The following is a 12,894-nucleotide window of genomic DNA, read 5'->3' on the forward strand; positions in this document are numbered from 1 at the left end:
GGATAGATGGAGCAGGGTTGGAGGATGCTAAATGAAGCAGGGGGTGGGTCTTTACTGGGACAATAGCAGTGTTTACTGAGCACCTGCTTCCTGCTCCCCGTTGGGCCTTTATTTGGCTTTTTACATTTAATATTTCAATATTTCACCCAAATGCTCTAAAAGCTCCAGGAGACAGATGCTGACATCTCCATTTTCTAGATGTGAAAATAAAAACCCAGGGTACTGAAGTAACAAGTTCAAGGTCAAAGAGTAAGCAGGAGTTACAGAGAGATCTGAACCTGCATTTAACTCTGAGGTCCACGGATTTTGTCAATACCTCAGAGCCTCTGCAAGCCACCAGTGGGGAATTAAGACTAGAAGGCCAGAGGGGAGGCCTCTGCAGTCATGCCAGAACCTAGTGGCAGTGTTGTGGGAAACAAGGAGGGGGTAGAAACATCACTAAATGAGTGTGACTTGTGACTTGGTGGCAACAGTAAGGTGCAGCCAAAAAGCCACAGTAAGAAATGGAACTAGACCATCCCTGGAAGAAGTGGGTGAGTAGGTTTTCTAGGAACTATAATAGAAGTTAGCCTTTAAGATGTGCTGACTTTGAGATAACACCCAAAAGCCAAGGCCCAAAGACCAATGGAGACAAAGGTCTAGAAACCAGGTAGCAGTCAGACTGGAGAAAGAGGGGTGGCAAATGACTGGAGAGAGAGAAAAAGTTTCCAAGGGCAGGCGAGAAGGAGGCTCAGAGTCAAAGACTGGATGTGAGCAGACCCCCAACAGGGCAGGGATTCATAGGGAAATGGAAGCCAAGGCGCTGACATAAAAGAGGAAGATGCAGGACAACTTAATGCCACAGATATCAGGGAGCGACTAGAATCAAACAGAAAAAGGGCATCAAGGGTGTCTGGCTGATGCAGGTCAAAGCCTGAGAAAAGTTCACCGACTAGGTTGTTTCTAGGTCACTGATGACTGTCGTTGGTAAAATTGGTTAGGTCTTGTGACCTGAGGTCAGACCTCACGTTCGTTGCCAGACCATCCGTGTCGCATTTTCCCACATGCTATGTAGGTTTTGACATATTGGCTTCCACACCATCCAGAATTTCCCCATAGAGGGAGTTAGGAAATACAGTTTCTTGGAAGGAAGGAGGGCTTGGACTGGTATTTACATAAAGTCGACAACATCCACAGTGGGGGCAAAGGAGGCAGCCTGTGCGCCCCTCTCCTCTCCCCATGGGACCTGAGGATTGGAACTTGAGGCAGCGCTCTGCAAACAAGCTAACACATGATACATTTCACCGAAGTGAAGGAATAAATGTGAGGAGGCAAAGGCAAGCAAAGGAAGTTAACATCCCCTAATTCTGTACTTTTCATTCCTCTCCCCAAAGAAATATGCTCCTCCTCCAAAGAGACAGAGTGAAGTTCAAGGGTACTGCCAGGGCTGTGTTCTCCAGAATGAAAACTTTCCCAGGCATCAACCTGGCAGTGGGCATGTGCACAGAGCTCCCTTCCATCTTCCTCCCCCACGAAGAAGGCTAGCGACAATGCTGCAGAGGCCTGAGCCCCTGGGAAGGGCTCAGCCATTCCTTTTGTTGCTGTTTTGGGTTTTTTTTTCCCCCTCCCTTTCTCTCACCAGACCCAGACTACTATAGGAAATGAGGCAAAAAGCAGTCCTCTAAGTAGACTGGTAAACAAAAAGGGTTCCTATGGCTTGCCTGCCTGTCATCTCCCTCAGAGATGTTCAAAGACATCTGGGATAATGTTCTAGGGTTTCCCAGTCCTCTGGCCAAATGCCCTCTTAATACTCCATCCCGACATCTCTAAAAGCAATCCAAATTCATTAAGCCCAAGAATTATTTTTGCATGAATTATAACCACTTCTTCAAAATATCCAAGAATTACCCTACATTAATTATAAGCAAACCTCTAAAGGAGTCATCCCCATGAGTTATTTTCAGTGTTTAATGTTCTAGGAATATCAATATGCAGGCACTATTCCCAGCATTGGTCACTGTGTCCTTATTATACTATTACTTTTTCAAAATCTGTTGGAGCAGAGAATATAAGAAACACACTCTGAAATTCCAGGCTTTGAAAGTGCTTTCTGTCATTAATGATTCAAAAACAACACTCTAAATCTAAATGCAACCTCCCTACACAGAGGCTTCCTTACAGAAAATGTTACATTTACATCAGACAAACATGTGGTTACTTCCACTAGGGTTCAGCAGACACAACCTAAGCAGACATCCTGGAAGAGGAGTATTAAAAACATCTGTGAAATCCGATGTGGGGAAATGGTTTTTCTTCTTCCCCAAATTGATCAATGCTTAATCACCAAAATCACACCACATCAACTGAATTAAAATTCTTCTTTTATTTTATTTTTTAAGTTTTTTTATTGTTATTTTCCCAATACAATTTTTTTTTTTCTACTGTACTTAGAGAAAATTCTTCTTTTAAATAGGACAACATGGAGGGTGAAAGTAGCAATGCCATCCTGGACGCACTGAAGTGTAAAGAGAGGTAGCTGTGCACTTTAGGTTCTTAGCCACATGAAAATACACCTTACCACTTATATGTGGAATCTAATATATATGGCACAAATAAACCAATATGCAAAACAGAAACAGACTCCCAGACACAGAGAAGGGACTTACAGTGGCCAAGGGGTGGGGGGAGGCAGTTGGATAGAAGATAGGCGGGGAGTTTGGGGTTAGTGGATGCAAACTCTTACATTTAGAGTGGGTAAGCTCCTGGAGCTCTTGTCATGGCTCAGTGGAAACAAATCTGAGTAGCATCCTTGAGGATACAGGTTTGATCTCTGGCCTCGCTCAGTGGGTTGAAGATCCGGCGTTGACGTGAGCTGTGGTATAGGTCGCAGATATGGTTTGGATCCCGCATTGTTGTGGCTGTGGTGTAGGCCAGCAACCACAGCTCGGATTTGAACCCTAGCCTGGGAACCTCCATATGCCATGGTGCGGCCCTAAAAAGACAAAAAAAAAAAAAAGGGTACACAATAGGGTCCTACTGTACAGCACAGGGAACTATATCTAGTCTCTTGGGATAGGCCCTGATGGAAAAAAATATAAGAAAAGGAATGTATGTATACGTATGCTGGGTTGCTTCACTGTACAGCAGAAATTGGCACAATATTGTAAATCAACTATACTCTAATAAAATGCCAGATAGATAGGAAGGAAGGAAGGAAATATGGCCAAACATCTCTGAGGTTAAAAATTACCGAGCTATCTCAATGCAGGTCTTTACCTCTATGCCTTCAGCTGCATTAAACGATGTCTAACCTGCTTGCACAGGCTGGCAAGAGGCCCTTCCTAAGAACCCTGGGTGTCCACACGGGTGCCAGGCCAACCCCTCAACCTTGCCTTCATGTTTCTCCTGCATCTACCCTCCCAGTCCTGCATCCCCTGTCCTGGAGCTCTGGCATCCACACTTATCTAAAGCCCTCATCCTCACACCCCTCCCACACACCAAGGGCCTCACTTGATGAGAATGACTAGCTAATTCATAATTCTGTTCCATGAAACCACTAACTCATAGAATCTGAAAGTACCTCATAGGCTGGGGACTTCTCAAATATGACAGATGCTAATGTCTGAATGACATTTGTTCTCCTGAAAACCTGAAGGGACCCTGGATTCAGGGTATTCACTCTCATTTATTTTCCTAAGAAAAGTTTATCTATGAGAGTATCTTAAAAATAAAGTTACTCCAGCTCCCCTGAGTCTATGATTCCTGGATCCTCCTGTGATTAGCACCGAATCACTTAATTCCATAGCTAAAGAACATTGTATTGAATTATTCCAAGTGTATGGTTTATTCTGGCCACTTGTCTCATAGCTTCATAGCTGGCAATACCCTTTTCTTTCCTTTTCTTTCTTTCTTTCTTTTTTTTTTTTTTGCTTTTTTAGGGCTGCACTGTGGCGTATGTTAGTTTCCAGGCTAGGGGTCGAATCAGAGCTACAGATGCTGGCCCACCCCACAGCCACAGCAACGTGGGATCCAAGCCGCGTCTGTGACCTACACGACAGTTCATGGCAATGCTGGATCCTTAACCCACTGAACAAGGCCAGGGATCGAACCCACATCCTCTTAGTTACTAGTTGGGTTCATTACTGCTGAGTCACAACAGGAACTCCTGCAAATGCCCTTTTCTAGTTTAAACAGAGACCCTGATTTTTAGCAACATGTAAACCTATTTCTGTGTGACCAAAAGGAGCCTCTAATTGCATATGTGAGTGGCAAAAGTTTTAGATAGAATGAACTCAGTTATTAAGAACCACTGACTGGAAAAGTTTAACACTTAAGGGATTTATGCACCCAAGATATATCGATTACTCAGCGATAGCTAAAAGAGCTTAGGATTAATTTAAACAAATAATACCTAGAACAATTTTGAAAGCACCTTGGGAATCTGACTACAGCCTCCCTCTCACAGGCCCTATATTCCAGCCTTCACACAAGGACTTGACTATGGTAGGTTCAAACTCAAGTGTAAATCTCTCAGGTGTCTTGACCAAAACTAATGAATCCCTGCTCCCCTCTTCTCCTGTCCAAATCCTCATGTCCCACCAAGGCCACTTCCAGTCCCTCCTTCCTCATGAACCCTTGCCCTGCCCTCCCTGTGATCATCCCTCTTTGGTGGCACCCAGCTGGCATTTCACTCTGCAATGTGTTTCCCATGTGGATATCTTTTCATGGGTCTTGAAGGGAAGGAGCCATTCCTTGAGCATTTTCCCAGCTCCCTCATTGCCTGGCATGATGAAATTTCTACTAAATGCTCAGGGTATTACAAAGGACCAGTGGGTGACTGATGCATATTTTCTCCTGAATGTTAACCCACCAGCTTGGAGCTGGGTGGTAGGAGAAGGAAAAGGAAGGACTGAAAATCTAGGATGCTGGCCTCGAGACCACCTCTCAAGCTCAGGGCCAGCTCATAAAATCCCCTGCATAATTCAGCAAGTGCTGGGTTACAGTTGGAAGGGAATCAGACAAGGGTTTCAGGCTTGTGGGGAGAAGGAGGCACGCTCCTTGGGCAGTGTTGCTGCTGAGTCCTCCTCCCCCACAAGAGGGTTTCCTTCCCTGGTCCTCCACCCCAGTCTCTTCCAGCACTTTCTGGGCACTGCCCATATATGATTCATTGTTCTTTACCCATTAATTTCCTGATAAAAATTAGAAAGTCTATGCACCTTTGAGCTAATAAAATTTACATTTTGCTTTGTCATAAATGATATTGTGTCTTAAGTTTCAGGTATAAAACTGGCATCTACTTTTACTTTTAGCATTTGTGCACAGCGGGTCTATTATTTCACAACGTTCTTCCACTTCAACAACATCCTTCCACATTAGTTAATTAGCAGGTGCCAATCACACAGTGAGCCCGTTCTAGCTGATGGTGCAGGAGATGCAGAGCAATATTAGATATTCAACACCAGTGCTGTCAAGTAAATGACAACAATCAGCAGGGAATGCATTTCATTTTCCGTTTTCTGGTGGAGAAAATAAATATTAGGAAGAATTTGATATGCAGCTTTTCATCTCAAATTTCTGGAAAATTTAAAGTCACACCGGAAATCAACTCATGCTATAAAAGGACTGATAAAAGCTCACTTAAATATAAATGTAAAGGATGAAGCTGGGAGACATAACAATAGAAGAAAATTAAGGAAGAAACATAGTTAGAAACAGAAGAACATAATACTCAGGCTTTACCTCATGGAACCTGACCTCGCAACGGCTCTTGACATATTGGAAACGCTATATTCTCTTGTCCTACAAGACATGCCACTCTTCTGGGTTCCCCTCCACCACCCACACCTTCTCAGTGTCCTGAAGCTCTTTTCTCCTTCACCCTACAGCCAAGTGTGTATACTTATCTGTTAAGTTGTCTGTCTTCCCTTCTAGACCATAAATTCTATAAGAGCAGGAGACACATTTTGGAGGGCTATTCCTATTTCACTTAAGCCTAGCACAGTCCTTGGCTCATAGTAGGTACTCAAGAAACATGTGTTGAGTAACTAACATTACAGCAAGATCAAAGAAGGGCTCATTCTAGAAATTCATAACTAATTAATCATCATAAAATCTATTAATAAAAACATATACTTAACAGTGTGCAGAAATAATCAAATATCATCCAAATGAGAAGAAAGAGGGGCTATTCAGAGCTCATTACAGCAAAGGAGTCTGCCACGATCACTTGGGTTTGGCAGAGACTTGGAGCCTGGCAGGGAAGAAAGAAAGTTTTATAGTGAAAAGACAAGAAGGCTTTGCTTGTGCACTAACTCGAGGCTGATGGCATGGGGAAGGAAGCTGGAGGTGGGTTAACTAAAAGCAGGGACACCTTGTCATTGGTTTGGGGAGTGTATTTGGCTTTTTATGCCTGGTCCTGAGTTGGAAGCAGGGGCAAAAATTAAGGAAGCTGGCAGTTATTGACTAAATCCTGACCAGTTTGGGCCAAATGCTACAGAGGTGGTGGTCTGGCATCCTGAACTGGTTGCTGCAGGGGATATGAGTCAAAAGTCTATTTTCATATATGATCTGATTATTGTCCACTTATATCTGACCAATCAACAGTAGGAGCATACCAATTAAGGTCCAGGAACAAAAAGAAGATGCCCACTTTCACAATATTCCTGAAAAAATTCCATTGGAAAATAATAATGATTTACTTTGCAGCAAGGGAACTATATTCAATATCTTATAATAATCTATAATGGAAAAGAATATGAAAAAGAGTTAATATGTGTGTGTGTGTATATATATATATATAAAAACACAAAACCTAGAGATAGCAGAAGAAAGAAAATAATAAAGATCAAAGAGGAAATAAATAAAATAGAGATTAAAAAATAGGAAAAAAATCAATAAAACCAGGAGCTAGTTCTTTGAAAGAATAAACAAAATTGACAAAGCTCTGGTCAGGTTCACTGAGAAGAAAAGAGAGAGGACATAAATAAACAAAATAAGTGATAATGAGCCCAACTACTATCCATGAGGATGTGGGTGCAATTCCTGGCCTCACTCAGTGGGTTAAGGATCTGGCATTGCTGTGAACTGTGGTGTAGGTCGCAAACATGGCTGGGATCCCATGTTGCTATGGTTCTGGTATAGGCTGGCAGCTATAGCTCCAATTCGACCTCTAACCTGGGAACTTTCATATGTTGCACTTTTTACGGTGTGGCCATAAAAAAGCAAAAAAAAAAAAAAAGAAAGAAAGAAAGAGGAGAAATAACAACTAATACCACAGTAATACATAAAAACTATAAAAGAATAAGAGAATACTATGAAAAATTACATACCAACAAATTGGGCAACTAGAAGAAATGGACAAGTTATTATAAACATATATCCCACCTAAACTGAATTAAGAAATAGATAACTTGAACAGATCAATCACTAGAAGTGAAAGAGAACCTATAATTTAAAAAAAAAAAAAAATTGCCTGTGAATGAAAGTCCAGGACCAGATGGCTCACTGGAGAATGCTACCAAACATACAAAGAACTTACATCAATCCTTCTCAAACTTTTCCAAAAGGCTAAAGAGGCAGGAACACTCCTAAGGTCATACTATGAAGCCACCATTACCCTGATACCAAAACGAATAAAGACACTAACAAAAAGAAAATTACAAGTTAATATCTTTGACGAATATATATGCAAAATTTCTCAACAAAATATTAGCAATCCAACAATACATAAAAAAGATCATATGCCACATGATCAAATTGGATTAATCCCCAGGGTCATAAAAAATGGTTCAACATAGGCAAATTAATCAACATGATATATCACATCAACAAAATACAAAAAAAAACCAAAAACCATGTGATTATCTCAATAGATGAAGGAAAAAGTATTTGATAAAATTCAACATCCATTCATGATATAAAACAAAACATCTTACTAAAGAGGATATAGAGGGAATTTATCTCAACAGAATAAAAGCTATTTATGACAAAACCACAGCCAAGATAACAGTCGCTGGTGAAAAGCTGGAAGCCTTACCTCTAAAATCTGGAATAAGACAAGGATTCCCACTCTCACCGCTACTATTCAACATAGTATTGGAAGTTCTAGCCGCAGCAATTAGACAAGAAAAAGAAATTAAAGGTATTCATATTAGAAGAGACGAGGTAAAATTTTCATTATTAAGCAGATAACATGATACTATACATAGAAAACCCTAAAGATTCCATTCAAAAACTACCAGAACTGATAAATTCAGCAAAATAGTAGGATACAAGGGTAACATACAGAAATCTGTTTACATTCTTTACACTAACAATGAAATATCAGAAGGGGGAAGTTTTAAAAATCCCTTTTAAAATTTCATTTTAAAAAAACAAAAACAAAAACCTTTTGAATAAACCGGAACAAGGAGGGGAAAGGCTTATATGCTGAGAACTATAAAACATTATCCTACAACAACACAAAATGATACTATGTTCTGAGAAAAATGTGATTTTTTTTACTCATGATATAAATACATTTTAGAAGCAAGGATTCTGAAAAGAGGAGCTAGAACTAGAAATACTGAAATCCAGAACCTCGACGCTCAAAATTATTCATCTGAATCAAGGCTGTGGTTTCAGCAATAGGAGAGACCATTTTGGTTGAGACAAAATAGGCAAAAGAAATGCAAACAAAAGAAAAGCACCCCACCAAAGTAGATTATATTTTTAAAAATGTTTATTTTGAGTCATTTGATTTCTAATGAAGACTGGAGTATTCAGTTGGTAAGGTAAAGGACGCTCATTCCCTTCACAATGATGTGATTTTCTCTTCCTTCCCTAATGTCTCTGGTTGGATGCCATCTTAAAAGAGAAGCCTTCCCCAAACATCCTATATACAACAACTCCTCTCTCACATGTCCTATGCCGTTATTCATGCTATGATCTGACATATATTTGACACACAAATTATTTATGCTCTCCTCCAGAATGTAATTAATCACCGTTTAGACAAGGGCCTTTGTTTTATCCATTGCTGTGACCAGTGTCAAGAAGAGTATTTAAATAAATGAATGTGTGAATGACTGAGTCTCTAGAAATAAAAGTCATTTCTGTTATTTTGAAGTATAAAATGGCTCAGGTTTTCAGACTGATGTATGCAAATATGAAAGTGTAGAGCATAACTTTGAGTTTCATTTTCCATCAATGTCTGATTACCTACTGATTAAATGTGACAAGCTTCAAAGAGAGAAAAATCATTATTAGATCCCAACCTATCATCTATAACAACCTAAATGTAACTAATAATATGTTTTATTACACATAATAGCTTTTAGAGGGAAAAAATATATGGCTACAAACTCACTGTAAAAAATTTTGAATGAACTCTGCTCTATATATAAACATAGCTAAATATATAGTTAGACTTTCATCTCAAATGTAAACTATAAACATATATTTAGAGATGCTGTTTCATTTGTTAAAAGGATCATTTTAAATCTAATCATAAGTCATAATATAAAATTCACAGAGTCAGTGCTATCACAGATGTCTATGTGTATACATACACTAATTTATAAATATATACACATATACATGTAATTTTTTCACACATTCACACACACATGCACTGCACCTTACAGGGAAGGAAATGTGCATTTTCTCAGTGACACCTATGTGACATATTAATTATCAATATAACTAAACAATGATGATATTATTCCCATTTTACAGATGAAGTAGTTCACACCTGTGCGCTAGCTGGGTGCACAAGGTCACAGAGCTATTATGTGATAGTATCAAATGACAAACCAATCTGACTCACTGAATCGAAGGTACACATATACTCAGTGTTAACCTACCATCTGTGTTATACAAATAGTAATAGACTTTTTAGAAAAACTTATTGCTGTAGACAAAACAAAATATGTAAATGTCATAAGTGCACAGTTAGATAAATTTCCCCAAACCGACAACACCTGCCTAACAGGCTGCAGCTTGAGAAAGAGAAAACCATCACCACCCAGAATTCTCTCATACCCTTGTCACATTATCCCCTCCACAAAAGTCACTACCACTCTGACTTCTAATATTAAGGATTAGCTGCCTGGTTTTGAAGTCTGTATAACAGGAATCACAAGTTACCTTAAGACCCAATCAAACTGTCGTAATAGTAGTTGTACTTAACTATCCTCATTGTCATATAGCATCCCAACATGTGAATACACTAAAGCTTATTTAAACATTCTAAAGTTGATGAGCATTTGAGTAGTTTACGTTTTCTGTAAGTATAAATATTGTACTATGCAAGTCCTTGTACATGGCTCTGAATAATGTTTTATAGTTTTCAGGTATAGCTATTTTTTCCATGAGATTTATTCCTAGTTACTTATACATGTGGTAAGTCTTAAATTTTTTGTTTATATTTGGTGGAAACATGATTGGTTTATTTATATGTATCTTATACCAATTGATTTTTATATTGACCTTATAACGGATCACCTTTATAAGTTGCTTATTAATGTCATAGTTCACAGATTTTTTAAAAAATTTTTCCAGGTTCACATTCATGTCATCTGAAAATATGGTAGTCTTTCTTAATTCGTTTTCTTCTTTGTCTTTTTAGGGCTGCACCCAGGGCATGTGGAGGTTCCCAGATTCGTTTCCGCTGCGCCACAATGAGAATTCCTCTTTCTAATTCTTATGCATCTATTTCTTTTTCTTACCTAGTTGCACTGGTTAGGACCTTCAACACAGTGCTTAATAAAAGTAATGATGGTGAACACCTTTGATTTGTTTCCAGCCTCAGGATGATGTTCTCAATGTTCCAATATTGAATATGACATTTGCTTTAGTTTTTTAAAATATTCTTTATCAAACTAAGGCAATTCCCTTCTAATCTTAGCAAGCTAAGTTTTAAAATTATAAAGTGTTGAAGTTCCCATCTGTGGCTCAGTGGTTAATGAATTCGACTAGGAACCATGAGGTTGCAGGTTCGATCCCTGGCCTCGCTCAGTGGGTTAAGGATCTGGCGTTGTTGTGAGCTGTGGTGTAGGTTGCAGACAAGGCTTGGATTCCACGTTGCTGTGGCTGTGGCATAGGCCTGTGGCTACAGCTCCGATTCTACCCCTAACCTGGGACCGCAAGTGTGGCCCTAAAAAAGGACAAAAGACAAAAGACAAAAAAAAAAAAAAAAAAAATATATATATATATATATATAAAGTGTTATATTTTGTCAAATGCATTTTCCTGTAGTGTTATTCTTTTAACTATCCATATAGCAAGAAAAACTAAACTAGAAATGCCAGTCTCCTATAGTTTATTTTTCCTCTCAGATCAATTTTCCTGCCTTCCAACCCTGAGTCCTTCCTTAATGAATCATTTCCCTGTTCTCTATTACTTAAGGTAACGTTTTTGTTATTTCAGACCTTAGGTCTCCAAAGTAATAAACTGGAGTGTGATTTAAAAAGAATATAACAACTTGAGTTACAATTATTTTTATAAAAAAAAAAAAAAAGAAGAAGAAGGTCTTGGAGTTCTCAGCAGTAATAACCCTGACTAGTGTCAATGAGGATGACGGCATGATCCCTGGCCTCGCTCAGTGGGTTAAGGATCCAGCTCTGCCATGAGCTGTAGTGTAGGTCACAGACACGGCTCAGATCTGGGCAGCTTGGATCCCGCATTGCTGTGGCTGGGGCGTAGGCCAGCAGCTGCAGCTCCGATTTGACCCCTAGCCTGGGAACTTACATATGCTGGGGGTGCGGCCCTAAAAAGCAAAATAAAAGCTCTTTCTGCTGGATCTATGCATCATTTTCTGCACAAAGAGAGTGGTACTCTGGTATCTAGAGGAAAAAGCATGGGCTACATGACTCAGGAAGGCAAGAGTGGGCAATCTCATGGGTTTTGTAAAATTACAGCACACTGGGACATAAGAGCAGTTCATGTGCATCTGGTTAAATGAATGTACCTATTATTTACTTTTAACTAAATTATAATCAAAAGGTAGATAAGAAACTCATTCCTGAAAAAAGAGGACTTGCAGGTGGATAGTAACAACATGAACAAACAAAAATTCAGAAATATTCTGCTTCCTACATTTTTCCTCAGCCACAGTATGAGGCTAAACAATAACTTCATCATATCTGAAAAGAACTCAGTTTAAAAAATTACAAGTATGAAAGCTACTACTATTACAATGAATCTTACCACATATTTTGATATTTTAGCTAGAAATATATATTAATAGCATTAATTTCCATCATAATTGTTAAGAAAATTTATAACTAAGTACCTGCAATAGAAAATAAAACTCTTGGAGTTCCTGTCGTGGCTTAGTGGTTAATGAATCCAACTAGTATCCATGAGGACGCTGGTTTGATCCCTGGCCTCGCTCAGATGGCTAAGGATCCGGTATTGCTCTGAGCTGTGGTGTAGGTCACAGACATGGCTCAGATCCTGCATTACTGTGGCTGTGGTATAGACCAGCAGCTGTAGCTCTGATTCGACCCCTAGCCCGGGACCCTCCATATATGCCATAGGTACAACCCTAAAAAGACAAAAGACAAAAAAAAGAAAGAAAAGAAAAAAAAGAAAACTATTTCATGTGATTCTCAGTCAAGTATTTCTCATTTTAGGAAACAATGAAAAATATACAGAAGCCCCACTGAGGTTTCATGCTTGACAGTATTTGAATATATAATACTTATGGAGCATGAATTTTGTACAAGACAACATCCTGACCTCTTTACATTTGTTCTCATGTAATATTTGCACCAACCCCCTATACTGGACACTGCAATTAAACCTATTATTGCAGGTGAGGCCACTGAGGCACAGATGAGTTAAGAGTTGCCCAAGGTCATGGTGGATATAAGTTTAAGAACCAGGACTTAAACCCAGGCAATCTGGGTCACGAGTGCCTACTCTCAAACTCTA

General features: G+C 39.3%; 1 protein-coding gene across 18 annotated transcripts in view; it reads right to left on the reverse strand.

The window, feature by feature from the left end:
• ULK4 (unc-51 like kinase 4) overlaps positions 1-12,894 on the reverse strand; it is a 540,161-nt gene that overhangs the window by 201,862 nt on the left and 325,405 nt on the right. For 4 of the 18 annotated variants that reach the window (XR_014822784.1, XR_014822770.1, XR_014822773.1 and 1 more), the window contains one exon: positions 8,015-8,082. The exons of the other annotated variants lie outside the window; for them this stretch is intronic. The gene's annotated coding sequence lies outside the window, so the exon portion shown is untranslated. The remainder of the gene's footprint in view (positions 1-8,014; positions 8,083-12,894) is intronic. 18 annotated transcript variants of the gene reach the window in all.

Source organism: Sus scrofa, chromosome 13 (genome assembly GCF_054392235.1).
Source record: "Sus scrofa isolate SSC_HxYL_T2T_F1_AM1 chromosome 13, Sscrofa_HxYL_maternal_Yorkshire_Landrace_v2.0, whole genome shotgun sequence".
Taxonomy (NCBI): Eukaryota; Metazoa; Chordata; class Mammalia; order Artiodactyla; family Suidae; genus Sus; species Sus scrofa.